This window comes from Podarcis vaucheri, assembly GCF_965113315.1.
Source record: "Podarcis vaucheri genome assembly, chromosome: 3".
Taxonomy (NCBI): domain Eukaryota; kingdom Metazoa; phylum Chordata; class Lepidosauria; order Squamata; family Lacertidae; genus Podarcis; species Podarcis vaucheri.
The window spans coordinates 8,697,726-8,719,618 of NC_138761.1; the positions used below are offsets into that span (position 1 = coordinate 8,697,726).

General features: G+C 42.1%; 1 long non-coding RNA gene across 1 annotated transcript; it reads right to left on the reverse strand.

Annotated features, from left to right (window-relative positions):
• Positions 1-521: 521 nt before the first annotated feature.
• On the reverse strand, positions 522-21,215 carry LOC309529683. The gene is made up of 3 exons (XR_014218302.1): positions 21,121-21,215; positions 10,349-11,251; positions 522-1,449 (listed from the first exon to the last, which is right to left on the reverse strand). It is a non-coding gene; the product is annotated as an uncharacterized lncRNA (long non-coding RNA).
• Positions 21,216-21,893: the final 678 nt, after the last annotated feature.

Below are 21,893 nucleotides of genomic sequence, written 5' to 3' on the forward strand. Positions count from 1 at the left end.
AGGCATAAAATTTCGCTTTTGAAAGCTGCACTTTTGGAAGGTGGGTTGGAGAAGACGTTTTTGAACTAACTACAGGTAAGAAGCTGGAATCTTGTAAATATACTTAGCTTTAACATTCATATCCCAGAAAGCACCTATTAATGCCAATTCATAGTCATTTTTGTTATGTGAGTACCATCTGCTTGTAACATTCTGCCCAAAGACAAAACAGGCATTCTTTTGTCCTAGAAATTCTTGCTGGTTCTAAATGTTAGAGGGAATTCTGCCATATGCAATCAGAAGACTTTCCACTTATTAATGCCTGCTCTTCCTTATGACACCGGTAGTTTCTTGTTTCTAACATCCTGCTTTTTCATCTTGCTTGTAAGTGATTAACATGATCCATGCATTTGGGTGATTAATTGTTTGAGAATGTGTACAGTTAAACCTTAAAGCAATTAGGGAAGGAAGGAAGGAAGGAAGGAAGGAAGGAAGGAAGGAAGGAAGGAAGGAAGGGAAAATTAGTAGAACAAGAAATCACATTGATTTCAAAGAAATTTATTTCAATGTTCGTTTTTATTATCAATAACATTTCATTCCTGCCCTTCACAATAATATCCTAGGAGACATTATAACAATCTTATCATACAAGCCTATACCTGTGACACTCTTCATCCAAAATAACCTTATTTTTCTCTCCCTCTTATTCTTTTACCTACAAAAGTTATTCATAATCGTCATAAATCTTGAGACATGGTTCTGTGGAGAAGCAATTGTTTATAATCTTCATGTTGTGCATTGATAATTTCCTATATTTTATAAGCTTTTCTCTGATTTTTGAAACTAGGCAGTATATACACCAGTTTTTCAAGAGTGATTTGAATCACAAAATGGATCAGTCTCTTGAGACTGTAAAAAGGAAGGAAATAGTTATTTGTTGGTTGTTTCTCTGAATTTAGAAATCAGCATGGACATAGGACCTACCATAATAAATGAATGACTGCTGTTTCGTCTTTTGGCTAAATATCACTTGTTCCAGGTAGAACAATATGGTGTACTTTCTTTTTTTCGAAACTGCTGGTTTTAACATTTTGAAAACTTCTTTTTAATTTCTCTTTTTATTGGTACACAATGGATGTTTAATGTAACCTGCTTGGGGGTCCTGATGACTTAATGGGACATAGAATAAATAAACATGCAGTTGCCATTTGTAGCTCAAGTATAACAATATTTCAATATTTTGTTTGGTTCTGAAGCTAACTTAAAGTTAGTCAAGTGCTTCCATTAGGAAAAGTGGTTTTGCCAGTTCTCTCTGCAAGCCTCTATTTTTCTTTCATTCTTTAAAACACCTGCTGCTTTCTCTTCAGTCGAGCAAGTATTCTAGGCATCTTCAAGGTTTTCTCCACAAGTTATCCACTTTTAGGTGTGTTTCATGGCTGCAGAGACTTTAAATTGGTTCTAACTGATGATCTGATTGATTGTTATAGCTAGCTAGCATCACCTGTAATCCTTTCCACCATTCAATCTTGGCCCACTGGGGTTGGCGGGGAGATTAGGATGTGGTCAGCTGTGGGCTGCAGTGCAGCTTCTCAAACATTTTTTTCCTGGTCATTTTTTTTTGTCCAAATGGTTGTCCTCTTCTAAATGCCAGTTGATGCATATGATTTACTGTTATCTATGATGTTTCTATGGACTTAATTGCACTTGCAGCTGTATCCATAAACTTCAGGTACCTTCTAAGTATGATGTGCCTGAGAATTGCAGGTGTCCAAGCAGTATGCTTTGCTAACTTATGAACAAGCTCATCGTCAATGGCGTCAGGTATAGGTTGCATGCAATCTGGATTCTTCAGCTGTGACTTCAACTTATTGGCCAGAAACTCTGTTGCTGGCCACAAGTACCGAGTTACCTTCGGATTATTGGTAAATAAAGTTTCCTGCAGGTATTCCAAAAATATCCTAAATGAAAAAAGTCCCTCTGCAAGGAGTTCCAGGCATCCTTCCTTTTCAAATGTAGAGGGGGAGCATTTACGTTCATTATGGATCTCTGGGATAAGCAAATGTTCCTGAGGCAGATGACTCCAATCGGTATCACATGTGCCTCGCAGATTACACAGCGTTTTATACAACTTGGTAGTCTTTTTTGTTAGCCAGGTAGCCAAAGGCAAGGCTTCAGGAGTGGCACCTAATTCTTCCTCAAAAGGCAAGCTAGCAGTCTGAGCCTCAGCCATGATGAAAAGCATGGCAGCAGTGGCAGTGCAAAGAAGAACATTCATCGTCTTCTCTTCTGGCTTTACTCTTCCCTTTATCTCTCGCTTGTAGCTTTGAGTCTAATAGTGCTGGCTGGCTGCATGTAGCAATTCCTTATGAGGCAAGGATTTCAGTATTCACCCTACGAGGGCACCTGACAAAAATAGCATGGATAAAAATACAACAGTGAATATAGAGCAGAACAGAAATGACAACTAAAAGCAGCAGAATAAATAAGGTGTTTTTCTGTCTCTGGAGGGCGTATGCAGCCATCATGGCCATTGTTGGAGCTACTACAGTGGTACCTCGGGTTAAGAACTTAATTCGTTCTGGAGGTCCATTCTTAACCTGAAACTGTTCTTAACCTGAGTTACCACTTTAGCTAATGGGGCCTCCCGCTGCTGCTGCGCGATTTCTGTTCTCATCCTGAGGCAAAGTTCTTAACCCCAGGTACTATTTCTGGGTTAGCAGAGTCTGTAACCGGAAGCGTATGTAACCTGAAGCATCTGTTACCCGAGGTACCACTGTATTAGATAAAATAAAGCAACTGCCTCAGGTAACATATTTGAGAGGGGCACTGTTTTGCTTGTCTCGGTCAGTATGATGCCTAGGGCCACCTCTAATCATTTATTGACTTATTCACCATGAGTAAGTCTAATCTTTTTCTAAATCCATCCCTGACCATTGCTGTCACTAAACCTTTTATGACAAATTCTCCTGCGCACCTGGGACTTGGGACTAGTAGTTCCCTCAAAGCCAAAGTTACATCAAAAGAATCTACCGAGCCTAGTAAAATCGAACTCACATTGTTACACAGATATTAGCCTCCACAAACTTATACAAGGTGCTAAGCCATAACTTTTGAAACAGCAAGTCTCCTTTTCCCTGGAACAGATTTCTTGCCGGTGAAGCTGTTCTAGCAATGAGGTGTCGTGCTCCCCATAACCAGCCCCTGTCAACGGTCTGGCTGCAGGTCTTTGAACCAGTTGAAGTTTCTGAGCACCGTCCTAGGGCATTCCCACATACAGCACATTACAATAATCCAAACGGGATGTAGCGAAGGCATGTGTCACTTTGGGCCACTCATTCACCTCAAGGAACAGGCGGAATTGGCGCACTAGCCTTAACTGCAAATCCACTCCTATCCACTGAAGAAACCTAGACAGCCATGTTCAGGGCTGCAGCCAGGAGCATGCCCAGACCGTGAACCTGTGTCTTCAGGAGAAGTATTATTCCCTCTAGCATAGGCTGAATCCCCTTTCCCTGTTCTGTGTCCTGACTGAACAAAAGCACTTCTGAAAGGAGCATTCTGCTGATTCTATTTCCCGCTTCAAGGGAAAGGATATTTGCTTCCAACCTGAGATAGCATACTCACAATCCCAAAAAGAAAGGAAAAGATGTCTGTGATGGTCACAAAAGGTGTTTTCAGCTTTATCAAATAAGATTCTGGAAGCTTTTGTTGGGTTTCCTTTTTATAGGCTACTTTGTGCATTTAATTGTAGTATTTCATCCTACACACACCCCTCCATTTTTCTTTTAACTGAATCCAACTTTAATAATTTCAGGAACATTCCACTCCTGTGGGTTGTTCCTTGCCTTGTTGTTCCTTGACACACCTCACTTCTTTGATAGCCTCTATCTCCCACCAATGTACCAGATCACAGAAACCATCCTCTTTCAACTTTATTTAAATTATCAGCTCTCATTGATTCGGTTCGGTTCAAATTCTACCCTCACACCCACAACCAGCTTTCTATCTATATTTGGAACAGACGGATGTCCCCCATCCACCCACCCAAGGTGGTGCAGCTTTCAAAAACAGAAGGCGCCTGCTTGTAGCTGCCCATCCCAGCCACAGAGGGCACTATGACTTCTAACGACAAAGACATATCCAAGAGTACCTGCAAGCTACACACTTCAGAAGGAGTGCAACCTTATCCCAAACAGAGAACTTGCCTATCTCCTGAATAAGGGAGTCATCCAAATAGCCTCCATCTTCCCATTATTCAAGTACAGTTTACTCTCTCTTGACTTTAAGAAAGCCGACTTCATAAAACTTAGGGAAGTGCTGGGTGAGATCCCATGGACAGCAATACTAAAAGGAAAGGGAGTTCATGATGGCTGGGAGTTTGTTAAGACGGAGATAGTAAAAGCACAACGTCAGGCAATACCAATGAGACGAAAACATGGAAGGTGCCTAAAGAAACCAGGGTGGCTATCTAAAGAACTTTTAACTGAATTAAGATTAAAAAAGGATGTGTACAAAAAATGGAAAAGGGGGGAAACCACCAAAGAGGAATTCAAACAAATAGCCAGCACGTGTAGACACAAAGTCAGAAAAGCTAAAACACAGAATGAACTCAGGCTTGCTAGAGAGGTTAAAAGCAACAAAAAAGGCTTTTATGGGTATGTTCGTAGCAAAAGGAAGAACAAAGAAACAGTGGGGTCACTCAGAGGAGAAGATGGTGAAATGCAAACAGGGGACACAGAAAGGGCTGAACTCCTCAATGCCTTCTTTGCCTCAGTCTTCTCCGATAAAGAAGACAATGCCCGACCTGAAGAATTTGAAGCAAATGATTCAGCAAAGGAAACACAGCCCAGAATAACTAAGGAGATAGTACAAGAATATTTGGCTAGTTTAGATGTATTCAAGTCTCCAGGGCCAGATGAACTGCATCCAAGAGTATTAAAAGAACTGGCAGATGTGATCTCAGAACCACTGGCAGTCATCTTTGAGAATTCCTGGAGAACAGGCGAAGTCCCGGCAGACTGGAGGAGGGCAAATGTTGTTCCTATTTTCAAAAAGGGGGAAAGAGAGGACCCAAATAATTACCGTCCAGTCAGTCTGACATCAATAGCAGGGAAGATTCTGGAGCAGATCATTAAGCAAACAGTCTGTGAGCACCTAGAAAGGAATGCTGTGATCACCAATAGTCAGCATGGATTTCTGAAAAATAAGTCATGTCAGACTAACCTGATCTCGTTTTTTGACAGAATTACAAGCCTGGTAGATGAAGGGAACGCAGTGGATGTAGCCTACCTTAATTTCAGCAAAGCATTTGACAAGGTGCCCCATGATATTCTTGTAAAGAAGCTGGTAAAATGCGGTCTTGACTATGCTACCACTCAGTGGATTTGTAACTGGCTGACTGACCGAACCCAAAGGGTGCTCATCAATGGTTCCTCTTCATCCTGGAGAAGAGTGACTAGTGGGGTGCCACAGGGTTCTGTCTTGGGCCCGGTCTTATTCAACATCTTTATCAACGACTTGGATGATGGACTCAAGGGCATCCTGATCAAATTTGCAGATGACACCAAACTGGGAGGGGTGGCTAACACCCCAGAGGACAGGATCACACTTCAAAACGACCTTGACAGATTAGAGAACTGGGCAAAAACAAACAAGATGAATTTTAACAGGTAGAAATGTAAAGTATTGCACTTGGGCAAAAAAAATGAGAGGCACAAATACAAGATGGGTGACACCTGGCTTGAGAGCAGTACATGTGAAAAGGATCTAGGAGTCTTGGTTGACCACAAACTTGACATGAGCCAACAGTGTGACGCGGCAGCTAAAAAAGCCAATGCAATTCTGGGCTGCATCAATAGGAGTATAGCATCTAGATCAAGGGAAGTAATAGTGCCACTGTATTCTGCTCTGGTCAGACCACACCTGGAGTACTGTGTCCAGTTCTGGGCACCACAATTCAAGAAGGACACTGACAAACTGGAACGTGTCCAGAAGAGGGCAACCAAAATGGTCAAAGGCCTGGAAACGATGCCTTATGAGGAACGGCTAAGGGAGCTGGGCATGTTTAGCCTGGAGAAGAGGAGGTTAAGGGGTGATATGATAGCCATGTTCAAATATATAAAAGGATGTCACATAGAGGAGGGAGAAAGGTTGTTTTCTACTGCTCCAGAGAAGCGGACACGGAGCAATGGATCCAAACTACAAGAAAGAAGATTCCACCTAAACATTAGGAAGAACTTCCTGACAGTAAGAGCTGTTTGACAGTGGAATTTGCTGCCAAGGAGTGTGGTGGAGTCTCCTACTTTGGAGGTCTTTAAGCAGAGGCTTGACAACCATATGTCAGGAGTGCTCTGCTGGTGTTTCCTGCTTGGCAGGGGGTTGGACTCGATGGCCCTTGTGGTCTCTTCCAACTCTATGATTCTATGATTCTATGATTCTATGTAGTCCTCTGTTGCATTCAGACACAAATTCAGAGCCTTCACAGCTCCTCCTGGTTCAGGTGTTGTGGAGAATTAGGGTTGTGTGTCATCAGCTTACTGGTAAGGGCAGCTAATGCTGTGGGAGATGGAATCAGAATTCAAAACGACCGTTATCAGATTGGAGAAGTAAAAAATCCAATTTCACTAGGGACCAATGTAAGGTTCTGCACTTAGGCAGGAGGAACCAGGTGCACAAATATAAGATGAGGGACACCTGGCTTGCTAGCAGTAGATGTGAAAAGGATCTCGGGGTCTCTTCTCATGAGGTGGCCAAAGTATTGGAGCCGCAGCTTCAGGATCTGTCTTTCCAGTGAGCACTCAGGGCTGATTTCCTTAAGAATAGACAGCTTTGATCTTCTTGCAGTCCATGGGACTCTCCAGCACCATAATTCAAAAGCATCAATTCTTTGGCAATCAGCCTTCTTTATGGTCCAGCTCTCACTTCCATACATCACTCCTGAGAAGGATGTTGACCAGCTCGAACATGTTCAGAGTGGTCTACCAAGGGAGGGCAACCAAGATGATCAAGGGTATGGAAGGAGTTGGGTCTGTTTGAATGAGTTGGGTACGTTTAGCCTAGAAAAGAGGAGATTGAGAAGAGATATGATAGCCATCTTCAAAAATCTTAAGGGCTGTCACATGGAAGAGGGAACAAGCTTGTTTTCTCCTGCTCTAGAGGGTAGGACTCGAACCAATGGCTTCAAGTTACAAGAAAGGAGATTCCGACTAAAAATATGGAAAAACTTTCTGACAATAAGAGCTGTTCAACAGTGAAACAATCTCCCTCAGGAGGTTGTGGACTCTCCTTCCTTGGAATTTTTAAAGCAGTAATTCTGTGATTCTATGATCCTTCTTAAATTGTGGTGCCCCAAACTGGACACAATACTCCAAATGTGGTCTCACTAAGGCATAACAGAGCAGTATTACTCCTTCCCTGTGATCTGGACACTATACTTCTGCAGGTACAGCCTAGAATAGCATTATCTTGGTTTTTTGCTGCTGCATCACACTTTTGACTCATGTTAAGCTTGTGGTCCACCAAGACCCCTAGATCCTTTTCACATGTGCTGCTAGTAAGCCAGGTGTCCCCCATTGTTAATAATAGGAATTAGAGAACTGCTTTTGGTGGTTTTTTTGTGTGGAAAGGAAAAGAAGTGAACTTGAAATGTTTGGGTCTGAAATTGCTCGGTTGAAAATAGAACACTCAGATGTCCTATTAGAATGAATGTCTTGAATGATTTTGTTTATGTAAATGACAGGTGGAAAACCAGAAGTCCTGTCTTCCTTCCTTCCTTCCTTCCTTCCTTCCTTCCTTCCTTCCTTCCTTTCTTCCTTCCTTCCCCATGTTACTTACATTCCTCCTTTTTATCTTGCTCCTTATTTCTATTTTCTTTTCTCTTCCATTGCTGGCCTCTGTTTTGGGTTAACATGAAGGTGGTAAAGGGATGAAGGAAAGCACCTGGGTGCATTTTCTTTTCTCTCTTTCTTCGTTTTGGTTTTTATCTAGATTAGTTCATTTTATTGTATTGTAGTACAAAAAAGTTTTAATAAAAGCTTATTCAAATAAATAAATTAAGTAGTCCTGCCATTACAGTGTCCATTTTATTGCTATTTCTGTTTTGTTTTTTGTTTTTTTTTACAAATCAGAATAATGGACAAAAGGATTCATGTACCTTCTTGCGTTCCTTATGGACTACACTTTGGAGGCCCTTACAAAAACCTACATTTTATTCAGTGCTTTCCACTTTCCCTCCTCTGCCCTTTGTTTTTGGTCAGGCATAAAATTTCATTTTTGAAAGCTGCACTTTTGGAAGGTGGGTTGGAGAAGACGTTTTTGAACTAACTACAGGTAAGAAGCTGGAATCTTGTAAATATACTTAGCTTTAACATTCATATCCCATACTTTCTCCCAGAAAGCACCTATTAATGCCAATTCATAGTCATCTTTGTTATGTGAGTACCATCTACTTGTAACATTCTGCCCAATGACAAAACAGGCATTCTTTTGTCCTAGAAATTCTTGCTGGTTCTAAATGTTAGAGGGAATTCTGCCATATGCAATCAGAAGACTTTCCACTTATTAATGCCTGCTCTTCCTTATGACACCGGTAGTTTCTTGTTTCTAACATCCTACTTTTTCATCTTGCTTGTAAGTGATTAACATGATCCATGCATTTGGGTGATTAATTGTTTGAGAATGTGTACAGTTAAACCTTAAAGCAATTACGGAAGGAAGAAAGGAAGGAAGGAAGGAAGGAAGGAAGGAAGGAAGGAAGGAAGGAAGGATTAGTAGAACAAGAAATCACATTGATTTTAAATAAATTTATTTCAATGTTTGTTTTTATTATCAATAACATTTCATTCCCGCCCTTCACAATAATATCCTAGGAGACATTATACCAATCTTATCATACAAGCCTATACCTGTGACACTCTTCATCCAAAATAACCTTATTTTTCTCTCCCTCTTATTCTTTTACCTACAAAAGTTATTCATAATCGTCATAAATCTTGAGACATGGTTCTGTGGAGAAGCAATTGTTTATAATCTTCGAAGACTGGAAGAAATTAAAAGACTATTTAACGAGATATTGTAAAATGAATGAATGTTAGAAAGATGTTGGATAGAAACTAAGTGGTTTCCAGCTGTAATGCTTTAGGAGACATGAAAAAAGGATTATAAATGGGTAAAAGTTTAATGGTAAGGATTTGCTGAACTAACCAACTGAACTGGAATACAAAGAAGGGAACTATGAGGAGGTTGGAGGAAATAAGGGTATGGAAGTTATGTCATTGAAAATCAATGTGTGTTTTTAATTGTTTATTATTTTGTATGTTTATTTTTTATTTTTTTCTTATATCCAAAAAATTTTCAATAAATATCTTATAAAAAAAATATAATCTTCATGTTGTGCATTGATAATTTCCTATTTTTTATAAGTTTTTCTCTGATTTTTGAAACTAGGCAGTATATATACCAGTTTGTCAAGAGTGATTTGAATCACAAAATGGATCAGTCCTGTCTCTTGAGACTGTAAAAAGGAAGGAAATCGTTATTTGTTGGTTGTTTCTCTGAATTTAGAAATCAGCATGGGCAGGCCATAGGACCTACCATAATAAATGTATGACTGCTGTTTCGTCTCTTAGCCAGATATCACCTGTTCCAGGTAGAACAATATGCTGTGCTTTCTTGTTTTCGAAACTGCTGGTTTTAACATTTTGAAAACTTCTTTTTAATTTCTCTTTTTATTGGTACACAATGGATGTTTTATGTAACCTGCTTGGGGGTTCTGATGACTTACTGGGACATAGAATAAGTAAACATGCAGTTGCCATTTGTAGCTCAAGTATAGCAATATTTCTATAGTCAAAATAAAAAAAATCCTTCCAGTAGCACCTTAAAGACCAACTAAGTTAGTTCTTCGTATGAGCTTTCGTGTGCATTCACACTTCTTCAGATACAAAGTGTATCTGAAGAAGTGTGCATGCACACAAAAGCTCATACCAAGAACTAACTTAGTTGGTCTTTAAGGTGCTACTGGAAGGAATTTTTTTATTTTGACTAGGGCAGACCAACACGGCTACCTATCTGTAATATTTCTATATTTTGATTGGTTCTGAAGCTAACTTAAAGTTAGTCAAGTGCTTCCATTAGGAAGCACTGGAAAAGTGGTTTTGCCAGTTTTCTCTGCGACCCTCTATTTTCCTTTCTTTCCAATGACTGAAGTTTGCATTCAAAGCACTTTAAACACCTGCTGCTTTCTCTTCAGTCGAGCAAGTATTCTAGGCATCTTCAAGGTTTTCTCCAGAAATTATCCACTTTTAAGTGTGTTTCATGGCTGCAGAGACTTTAAGTAGGTTCTAACTGATGATCTGACTGATTGTTATACCTGTACTCGTTTCCACCTCTCAATCTTGGCCCACTGGGGAGATTAGGATGTGGTCAGCTGTGGCCTGCAGTGCAGCTTCTCAAACATTTTTTTCCTGGTAAACTCGGGGTCATTTTTTTTGTCCAAATGGTTGTCCTCTTCTAAATGCCAGTTGATGCACATGATTTACTGTTATCTATGATGTGTTTAGGGACTTAATTGCACTTGCAGCTGTATCCATAAACTTCAGGTACCTTCTAAGTATGGTGTGCCTGAGAATTGCAGGTGTCCAACCAGTATGCATTGCTAGCTTATGAGCAAGATCATCGTCAATGGTGTCAGGTATAGGTTTCATGCTGTCAGGATTCTGCAGCTGTGTCTTCAAGCTATTGGCCAGAAACTTTGTTGCTGGCCACAAGTACCGAGTTAGCTCCGGTTTCTTGGGAAATAAAGTTTCCTGCAGGTATTCCAGAAATATCCTAAATGAAAAAAGTCCCTCTGCAAGGAGTTCCAGGCATCCTTCCTTTTCAAATGTAGAGGGGGAGCATTTACTTTCGCTAGGGATCTCTGGGATAAGCAAATGTTCCTGAGGCAGATGACTCCAATCGGTATCACATGTGCCTCGCAGATTACACAGCGTTTTATACAACTTGGTAGTCTTTTTTATTAGCCAGGTAGCCAAAGGCAAGGCTTCAGGAGTGGCACCTAATTCTTCCTCAAAAGGCAAGCTAGCAGTCTGAGCCTCAGCCATGATGAAAAGCATGGCAGCAGTGGCAGTGCAAAGAAGAACATTCATCGTCTTCTCTTCTGGCTTTACTCTTCCCTTTATCTCTCGCTTGTAGCTTTGAGTCTAATGGTGCTGGCTGGCTGGATGTAGCAATTCCTTACGAGGCAAGGATTTCAGTATTCACCCTACGAGGGCACCTGACAAAAATAGCATGGATAAAAATACAACAGTGAATATAGAGCAGAACAGAAATGACAACTAAAAGCAGCAGAATAATTTTTATTTAATCTTTATTTGCTTCAGCCATCGGCCATAGCAATAAAACAACTATATGATATACAAAGAGTAGAAATAAAAAGTCAATTATATAAAATACATTTTAGGGTTTTGAATCAGTAGTCAAATAGTGGATCTTATTCCAGCGCCAAGAATCTAAAATGCGGATGTATATAGAGCATAAAATGGGCCTAAAATAGGCTCGGCACATTGGGTTAAAAAGTAAAAAAAAAGAATTAAAACAGGTCCAGGTCTAGGACACACTACCCAGACAGAGTAGCCCTGAGTTTCAGAGCCTGCACAATAAAGATTGCCACCCCACGTGAAATTTGGGGATTTGCGTCCACAAGAAGCGATTTCAAACAATCTTCCTTAGATGTAATGGTGGACGGGATCAAGAGGAGGAGCTTAGGTCTTATTGGCTCATAAATTGGACAGTAGAAAAAGAAATGTATGAAGTCCTCTACTTCATTCATTGTGCATGGACATAAACGCTGAGTAATGGGGGTCTTAGAGTAAATTCCCTGCAGGAAGGCCGTGGGTATAGAGTGGAAACGGGCCATAGTGAACGCTCTTCTCAAATTGGGCTCCGTCAGTTCTATCAAGTAGTTAGCAAGTGATCTTACTACTTTCACTTTAGGGAGCCACATGGAGAGGCGGGCTGTGGTGGACTGTGCCCGGTCCATGGCCTCGTCTCTTGTAAGAATCCAGGCCCGGATTTTATGTTGGTCCCAAGATGACAGCGTGTCGAGATCTGGGAGGGAGTAGCGTGCAGTAATAGTCTCCATGGCCTTGGACCATTTGTTGGTATGAGAACAAGTTAAAAAGGCTTGCCTAGCTAGTAGGGAACCTGGGGCATTGATTAATTTACAGTAAAAACTAATGATTCTAATGTGGGCTCTCGCAACAATTGAGGGGAGGCCCAGTTCTGTTCTTAACTGTGCAGCAACTGAGCCCTTGGGGAGACCCAGTAGCTTTCGTGCAAAAGTGTTTTGTAGAATCTCAAGCCGTTGTAGTGTTTTTAAATTCCACCCCCAGATTTCAACCCCATACAGTAACATCGGGAGGACTTTGCTGATAAATGCTTTTCTGATTGGTGGAACCAACTGGCCGCCTTTTGCATAGAAGAATTTCTCCAAGGCTTTGATGGTTCTACGGGCAGCCAGGATGGTCATATTTAGGTGAGCTGACCAGCTAAGCCCATGCTGAAAAGTGATACCCAAATACTTGAATGCTGAACAATATTCAATAGAGTGGCCCTCAAAATTCCAGAAAGGCTTCCGAGTTTTCGTGCCAAAAGTAAGAATTTTGGTTTTGGCGAAATTGATTTTGAGGGAGTTGGTATCACAATATGTCATGAGCCCTCTGAGCATGTTTTTTATGTTGGCTTTTGCAGTATGGTAGCGCTGCAGAGAGCTTGCTGGGGAGACCATGCATTAAAAAGGGACTCAAAAATAACTTAAAGAAGGTTTTAATAAGAAAAACAAAAACTCCATTTACACTAAATACATCAACAAACCAGACCCAACCACCAACCCATCCCCCAGGGTAATGGGAGAGCTAGGTGCTGCTCCTTATATACTACACCCAGATGCTGACACACCTTAATCAAATACAACTCAGCAGCACCTGCTATGTTTCACAGCTGTAAAGCTGGGTCTCGTTATCTTGCTCTAGCCCTTGCTCCGGCCCCTTAAAGACATACACATGGAGTGGAACAATGATGAACCTTTACATTTAAAGAAACCATTCAACATTCCCCCTGCGGTTCATCATTGTGGAACAAAAACATAAAGCATACTTTGTACACGTTTTTCATGTGTAACCTTTGGAAGTGCTTTAGTAAAAATGTCCGCAATTTGATTGTCACCTGGAACATATTTAAATACAACCATTTCATCAGCAATTAGTTTCTTTACAAATTCTAAACGTAATCTTAAGACTCTAGTGCGCTGCGTATTGGTCTCTGAACACAGGATAGCAAGTCCGCTCTGGGAATCAAGGTAAACTTTTACTGGTAGTGTTACTTGCATCTGTAGGTCTGCAAATACTTGCAGATACCATTCTACATCACGAGTGGTCTGAACGCATGCACATAATTCACTCTCTGTTGTGGAGAGACAAATAATGGTTTGTGTCTGGGACTTCCATTCAAATGGACAACCGTTGTAACAAAACACCATACCAGACACACCCCTGCAATTATTTTGTTCTACTGCATGAGATGCATCACAGAAAATTTCAAAACCTTTGTCAATACTTGTTGTAAACTGCAACCTATAATGTTTGGTATGTTTAAGGTACATTACCACTCTCTTAAGAGCAGAGAAACATTGCATGGTGGGCTTTTCCACACTGTGAAGCATCTTTTAACAAAAGCTTAACTGTTTCATTTTTTACACTTGGTGAATAACACAAATCATAATCTTCGCCAGGAATTTGTTGAAAACCCTTAGCAACTAGTCTTGCCTTGTACCTTACAACTTCATTTTTGTCATTCATTTTACCTCTATAAACCCATTTTGAATCAATAAGTCTCATATCTGGGGTTTGTGGTACAAGAGTCCAAGTGTTATGCTCTTTTAAAGAAGCTATCTCAGAGTTCATAGCTTTATACCAATTTACAGCTTGATGCTTAGGTAACTTCTGAACATCATTGTAGCTTTTTGGCTCAAAAACCGCCTTATTGGCATACACAGTATTAAAGTGTTCATCTGCGAAACGTGGCTTCTGCCTCTGTCTATCTGAACGTCTCAGTCCGGAAGGAGAGTCAGACTCCTCAGACTTAATGGGACTCAGTGAACTACTAGTTTCAGGGTGTAAATCATCATTGTCAGACTGAAGAGGTGCCTGTAGGCTAAGCTCACGGTCAGAAAACTCAAGAGAATCTAACCTCCCCTCAGGTGCCTGTGACTTTAAATCATCAAACAAATTATCAGATCCAACAGGCTTTTCATCTTTTCCCATTAATTCAGAAGCACCATTTCCTGCTGCTGCTTCTCCCTCTTCTTTCTCAGTATCATCTATACCATTAGCATCTTGGAAAACAGCAACTCCATTCCAATTTACAGTTTGTATCATGCTTCTGGTAATATGAAATTTGCCAGTTGCTGGTATGTAAATTCTGTACGCCCCCTGCTGGTAGCCCATTAATTTTCCCTGAACACTACGTTCATCCAATTTCTGCTTAGCGGGATAATGCATAATTACATCTGAACCCCAAATACGTAGGTATTTCAGATTAGGGCGTTTTTTAAACAGCTTCTCATAGGGGGTGACATCTAAACCAGAATGATAACTGCGATTTCTCACATCACAAAAGGCATTAAGCGCTTCAGCCCAAAAAGCTTTGGGCAGATTAGCATCGTGCAGATAAGTTTTAACCCCTGCCTGCAGGTCACGCTGCACAACCTCAACCAGCCCATTTTGCCAGGGACTTCGGGGGCAAGATAACTCATGAGTAGTCCACTGCGCTTCCAGGAATTTCTCAAAATCCTCAGAAACAAATTCCCCACCCCGGTCAGAAAACAGGTTCTTAATAGGTTTGTTAAAGTGCGTTTTTACCCAGTTGCAAAAAACCTTGTACTTCTCAAATGCTTGGGACTTTTCAGCTATTGCATAAGTCCAACAATATCTACTATACTGGTCTATCAGAGTGAGCCAGTACTTAGAACCTCCTAACGATGGTGGGAGTGGCCCAACTAAATCACAATGTACACGCTCAAATGGCTCAGTTACTTTCCTATCTGAGCACCTACCCTTGCGTGCAACCTTAATCTTATTCTTGCAACAGGATAGACACTGCATAAAGAATTTACATGGTTTTAAGTTGAGGCCATTGACAATATTCTGTGTCTTAATTACATCAGCAAAATTCAGGTGTCCCAGAATTCTGTGCGCCTCGTGGACACACCCAGAATGTGGCCTTACATTCCTCAACCCCTGGCTTGACTGTGCTACTGTGCAGTTTATAGGCGATTGGGAGTAGGTGTGAAAGTACAGTCTATATAAACCATCAGATTCCCGGGCATACAATAGACGTTTGTTCCCATCGAAAAACTCACACATAGACTTTAAGAAACGCACAGTTATGCCTTGACGAGCAAAACACCTTACTGATAATAAATTGTCCACTGACGGGCAGTAAATGCAGTTCGCTATTGTAATGTTTAAAGAGTCAAGTTTAACAGTACCCCTGCCAAGCGACTGCAAGACTTGTGAATTGGCTAAATGTACATTACCAATTTCCTCTTTGAAAGAAATAAACAAGCTTCGATCTGTTGTCCGAGCATGAAAAGCTCGCGGCTCTTTTTTGTCTTTACGGTACGATGTCGGCTGCTGGGCTGACGACCGTGATTGACGAACAGAAACAGACTTGGGAGTACTTTGCTTTCTTTTGGCTCTGCAGTCCTTTGCAAAATGTCCTTGCTTATTGCAGAACCAACAACGCTTTGCAGCTTTAAATGCAGTTGTATCACCACAGGTTTGCATATGGCGTTCCTCATTCTTTCTGGAAACAGGAGTACTTATGGCACAAGCCTCCCTTCTATCCAACTCGCCCACTAATCTTGCCGTTACCCCTTCCACAGTTAATTGTGCTGGTGGAACGGCAGATATCTGGCTAGCTATACCATCAAAGTCCTCATTAAGGGAACAAAGGATGATAAAAACATACTGAATATCAGGTATCTCCATGTCCCTTCGAATTAATTTGCAGCGTATTGCCTCCAGACGTCTCAAGTGTGCTGCCAAATCACCACCAGGCTGCAACTTTGTCTGGTACAACTGCTTGAAAAGCGTCAATGCAGACGCTGACTCTTTTCTAACATGCACTGCTGCAAGACTGTCCCACATTTCTTTAGCAGTTTTCTTATTCCTTATATAGACTACTTGCTGGTCGCTGACTGCCAAATTAATTATTGCCCTGGCTTTTGCATCTCCTTTCGACCAGGCATTAGTCACAGGGTCAGGAGGGTCATCAGTTACATAGGTCCATACTTCTCTAGAGGTCAAAAGCGCCTCCACCCGAAAAGACCATAAACTATAGTTCTCATCTGTCAGCTGTGGGAAGACCAGAGCCTTCTCAGCTTCATGAACCCGGTCAACCATTCTGGAACTCTTCCAGACCCACAAAAACTACGCTAACAGGAGAAGGAGTTTTCAAACCTTTCTCAGAGTCCAAAAATATGCAGTCATCCACTCAGCAGCTGGGCCCATAACCAAAGATGTTGGCTTCTTGCAGTATGGTAGCGCTGCAGAGAGCTTGCTGGGGAGACCATGCATTAAAAAGGGACTCAAAAATAACTTAAAGAAGGTTTTAATAAGCAAAACAAAAACTCCATTTACACTAAATACATCAACAAACCAGACCCATCCCCCAGGGTAATGGGAGAGCTAGGTGCTGCTCCTTATATACTACACCCAGATGCTGACACACCTTAATCAAATACAACTCAGCAGCACCTGCTATGTTTCACAGCTGTAAAGCTGGGTCTCATTATCTTGCTCTGGCCCTTGCTCTGGCCCCTTAAAGACATACACATGGAGTGGAACAATGATGAACCTTTACATTTAAAGAAACCATTCAACAGTTTAGGCCCTGCTTGGTTAAAGACAGTATCACCATGTCGTCCGCATAGAGTAATATGGGGATCTTGAGCTGTTGTAAAGAGGGGGCAGATTGATTTAGGGCCTTCATGGTTGTAACGATGTCATTGATGTGGAAATTGAATAGAAAAGGGGCCAAGAGGCAGCCCTGTTTGACCCCTTTATTCAGAGGGAAAGGGTCAGATAGAGCTCCCAGGGGGCCGAATTTTACTCTGGCCGATATGTCATTATAAATTTCCATAAGAAGGTGGAGGAGTCTCTTATCTATGTTAGTGTAACTAAGCTTCTGCCATAGCCTATGTCTGGGGATGGAGTCAAAAGCGGAGGTCAGGTCCACAAAAGCCGCGTGTAATTTACAGTTGAACCTGTTTAGGTATTTATCAATCAGGGTAAATAGAACAAGACATTGGCCAGATGTGCTGTGACCTTTACGGAAGCCAGCCTGTTCCGGGTGGAATAGCTTTGTTTCTTCTGCCCACTCGATTAATTTCTCTAGCAAGAATCTAGAGTAGAGCTTGTATGATATGTCCAGCAGGCTGATAGGTCGATAGTTACGCGGATCTTGTGGGTCCCCCTTTTTATATATTGGAATGACTATGCTCTGTTTCCAGTTAGGTGGAATCTTAAGAGTAGCATTGATAGTGGTAAAGAGAGATGCTAAAATAGGGGCCCACCACGTCTGGTTCGATAGAAATACCTCAGGTGGTATCATATCCTCCCCCGGAGATTTGTCCCCTGAAAGCGTGCTGATTAGTTGTATACATCTCTCTGGGGAGACTGGCTCCCAGGTGGGCAAGGCAGATGCTGGAAGAGTGGAGACTACGTTTACTTCGGGATCTTGGGCGGAATACAGCTGAGCAAAGTGAGAGTGCCAACTGGCAGCTGTGATGTTGTTAACGATGAATGAGGGGGGTCTTAAACCTGCATTAATTAAATTCCAGAATTTCTTGTCGTCACGGGTTTTAATGGCCACTGACAGTGCCGTCCAGCGTTCTTTCACAAAGAGCAATTTCTTATGTTGGAGCAGCTTCTTGTAGTATGAACGGAATTGGGCTAATTCCCTGATTTTGCTCTGGGTGCTGTCTGATTTCATAGAATCATAGAATCATAGAGTTGGAAGAGACCACAAGGGCCATCGAGTCCAACCCCCTGCCAAGCAGGAAACACCATCAGAGCACTCCTGACATATAGTTGTCAAGCCTCTGCTTAAAGACCTCCAAAGAAGGAGACTCCACCACACTCCTTGGCAGCAAATTCCACTGTCGAACAGCTCTTACTGTCAGGAAGTTCTTCCTAATGTTTAGGTGGAATCTTCTTTCTTGTAGTTTGGATCCATTGCTCCGTGTCCGCTTCTCTGGAGCAGCAGAAAACAACCTTTCTCCCTCCTCTATGTGACATCCTTTTATATATTTGAACATGGCTATCATATCACCCCTTAACCTCCTCTTCTCCAGGCTAAACATGCCCAGCTCCCTTAGCCGTTCCTCATAAGGCATCGTTTCCAGGCCTTTGACCATTTTGGTTGCCCTCCTCTGGACACGTTCCAGTTTGTCGGTGTCCTTCTTGAATTGTGGTGCCCAGAACTGGACACAGTACTCCAGGTGAGGTCTGACCAGAGCAGAATACAGTGGCACTATTACTTCCCTTGATCTAGATGCTATACTCCTATTGATGCAGCCCAGAATTGCATTGGCTTTTTTAGCTGCCGCGTCACACTGTTGACTCATGTCAAGTTTGTGGTCAACCAAGACTCCTAGATCCTTTTCACATGTACTGCTCTCAAGCCAGGTGTCACCCATCTTGTATTTGTGCCTCTCATTTTTTTTTGCCCAAGTGCAATACTTTACATTTCTCCCTGTTAAAATTCATCTTGTTTGTTTTGGCCCAGTTCTCTAATCTGTCAAGGTCGTTTTGAAGTGTGATCCTGACCTCTGGGGTGTTAGCCACCCCTCCCAGTTTCTTAGTTAGATTTCTTCATATCAGACTGAAGAAATCTAAGCCTACTTCTGCACTGTTTGCATTCTTGGTCGAACCGTTTGGTTCTTCCAGGTTAGAATCGCACGGGAAGGTTTCGTAAGTGAAGGAAGCAACAAGGCTAGAATTTGCTGGAAAGTTGAGAAATGATCCACATTCATTGTTAACAGCTGAGCTTTCAGGGCTAGGATCTCAGGGGAATTTAGGAGGACATTTATGTCTTGCTCCAGATAGAAATCCCACTTCTTACGTCCGGGAGCAAAGATCTGTCGATCCTGGGGGTGGAGTGAGCTGGGAAGCCCCAGCTGTGTGTGGAGGAAGGAGATGGCGATTGGAAGGTGGTCACTTTCGGTTCTGTGGAACACATTGAAACAATATGCCTTATCATTAAGTGCCGAGGAGGACCAGATGTAGTCTATAACGCTTGCCCCTCTAGATCCTAGAAAAGTATAAAATCCCCCGGGCCAGTCTTTGGGTGTGCCATGCAAGCTGTGCAGCCCGCAGTTTATGGTAAGCTCCAGCAGTATTATGCCAGTCCTATTAATGGTCTTATCATGTGAATTCCACGTAGGAAACCACTCCTCTTCTATGAATAATTGCGACTTATTGGTGAATGAGCTTATATCTGCTCCGATTCTGGCATTAAAGTCCCCCATTATGAGGATCTCATAAGATTTATCGAGGATAAATCTTAGATCCTCCCAAAGCTGATTTGAATGAGAAGAGGAGTAGGTAGATGGATTGTACAAGTTTACACATATGAAGTCCCCAACTGGGCTGTTAGTGATGTGTAAAGTTTGAATGCAGTTACTCTCTAACCAAAAGAGAGGAGAGATATTAAGTTGAAGCTCCTGCGAAACCAATGTTACCAGGCCTCCACTGGGGCACCCATACGAATGTGTTTTGGTCGCAGGAATCACAAAGGCGTCATAACCCAGTAGGGAAGGGGGGGTGACGATTCTAAGCACCAGGTCTCTACGAGGGCACCTGACAAAAATAGCATGGATAAAAATATAACAGTGAATGTAGAGCAGAACAGAAATGACATCTAAAAGCAGCAGAATAAATACGGTGTTTTTCTGTCTCTGGAGGGCGTATGCAGCCATCATGGCCATTGTTGGAGCTACTACAGTGGTACCTTGGGTTAAGAACTTAATTCGTTCTGGAGGTCCATTCTTAACCTGAAACTGTTCTTAACCTGAGGTACCACTTCAGCTAATGGGGCCTCCCGCTGCTGCTACGCGATTTCTGTTCTCATCCTGAAGCAAAGTTCTTAACCCCAGGTACTATTTCTGGGTTAGCAGAGTTTGTTACCGGAAGCGTATGTAACCTGAAGCATCTGTAACCCGAGGTACCACTGTATTAGATAAAATAAAGCAAACGCCTCAGGTAACATATTTGACAGGGGCACTGTTTTGCTTGTCTCGGTCTGTACGATGCCTTGGACCACCTCTAATCATTTATTGACTTATTCACCATGAGTAAGTCCAATCTTTTTCTAAATCCATCCCTGACCATTGCTGTCACTAAACCTTTTATGACAAATTCTCCTCTGCACCTGGGACTTGGGGCTCATAGTTGCCTCAAAGCCAAAGTTACATCAAAAGAATCTACTGAGCCTAGTGAAATTGAACTCATATTGATACACAGATAATAGCCTCCACAAACTTATACAAGGTGCTAAGCCATAACTTTTGAAACAGCAAGTCTCCTTTTGCCTGGAAACAGATTGCTAGCCGGTGAAGCTGTTCTAGCAATGAGGTGTCGTGCTCCCCATAACCAGCCACTGTCAACGGTCTGGCTGCAGGTCTTTGAACCAGTTGAAGTTTCTGAGCACCGTCCTAGGGCATTCCCACATACAGCACATTACAATAATTCAAACGGGATGTAGCGAAGGCATGTGTCACTTTGGGCAACTCATTCACCTCAAGGAACAGGCGGAATTGGCGCACTAGCCTTAACTGCAAATCCACTCCTATCCACTGAAGAAACCTAGACAGCCATGTTCAGGGCTGCAGCCAGGAGCATGCCCAGACCGTGAACCTGTGTCTTCAGGAGAAGTACTATTCCCTCTAGCATAGGCTGAATCCCCTTTCCCTGTTCTGTGTCCTGACTGAACAAAAGCACTTCTGAAAGGAGCATTCTGCTGATTCTATTTCCCGCTTCAAGGGAAAGGATATTTGCTTCCAACCTGAGATAGCATACTCACAATCCCAAAAAGAAAGGAAAAGATGTCTGTGATGGTCACAAAAGGTGTTTTCAGCTTTATCAAATAAGATTCTGGAAGCTTTTGTTGGGTTTCCTTTTTATAGGCTACTTTGTGCATTTAATTGTAGTATTTCATCCTACACACACCCCTCCATTTTTCTTTTAACTGAATCCAACTTTAATAATTTCAGGAACATTCCACTCCTGTGGGTTGTTCCTTGCCTTGTTGTTCCTTGACACACCTCACTTCTTTGATAGCCTCTATCTCCCACCAATGTACCAGATCACAGAAACCATCCTCTTTCAACTTTATTTAAATTATCAGGTCTCATTGATTCGGTTCGGTTCAAATTCTACCCTCACACCCACAACCAGCTTTCTATCTATATTTGGAACAGACGGATGTCCCCCACCCACCCACCCAAGGTGGTGCAGCTTTCAAAAACAGAAGGCGCCTGCTGGTAGCTGCCCATCCCAGCCACAGAGTGCACTATGACTTCTAACGACAAAGACATATCCAAGAGTACCTGCAAGCTACACACTTCAGAAGGAGTGCAACCTTATCCCAAACAGAGAACTTGCCTATCTCCCGAATCAGGGAGTCATCCAAATAGCCTCCATCTTCCCATTATTCAAGTACAGTTTACTCACTCTCATGTAGTCCTCTGTTGCATTCAGACACAAATTGAGAGCCTTCACAGCTCCTCCTGGTTCAGGTGTTGTGGAGAATTAGGGTTGTGTGTCATCAGCTTACTGGTAAGGGCAGCTATGGGA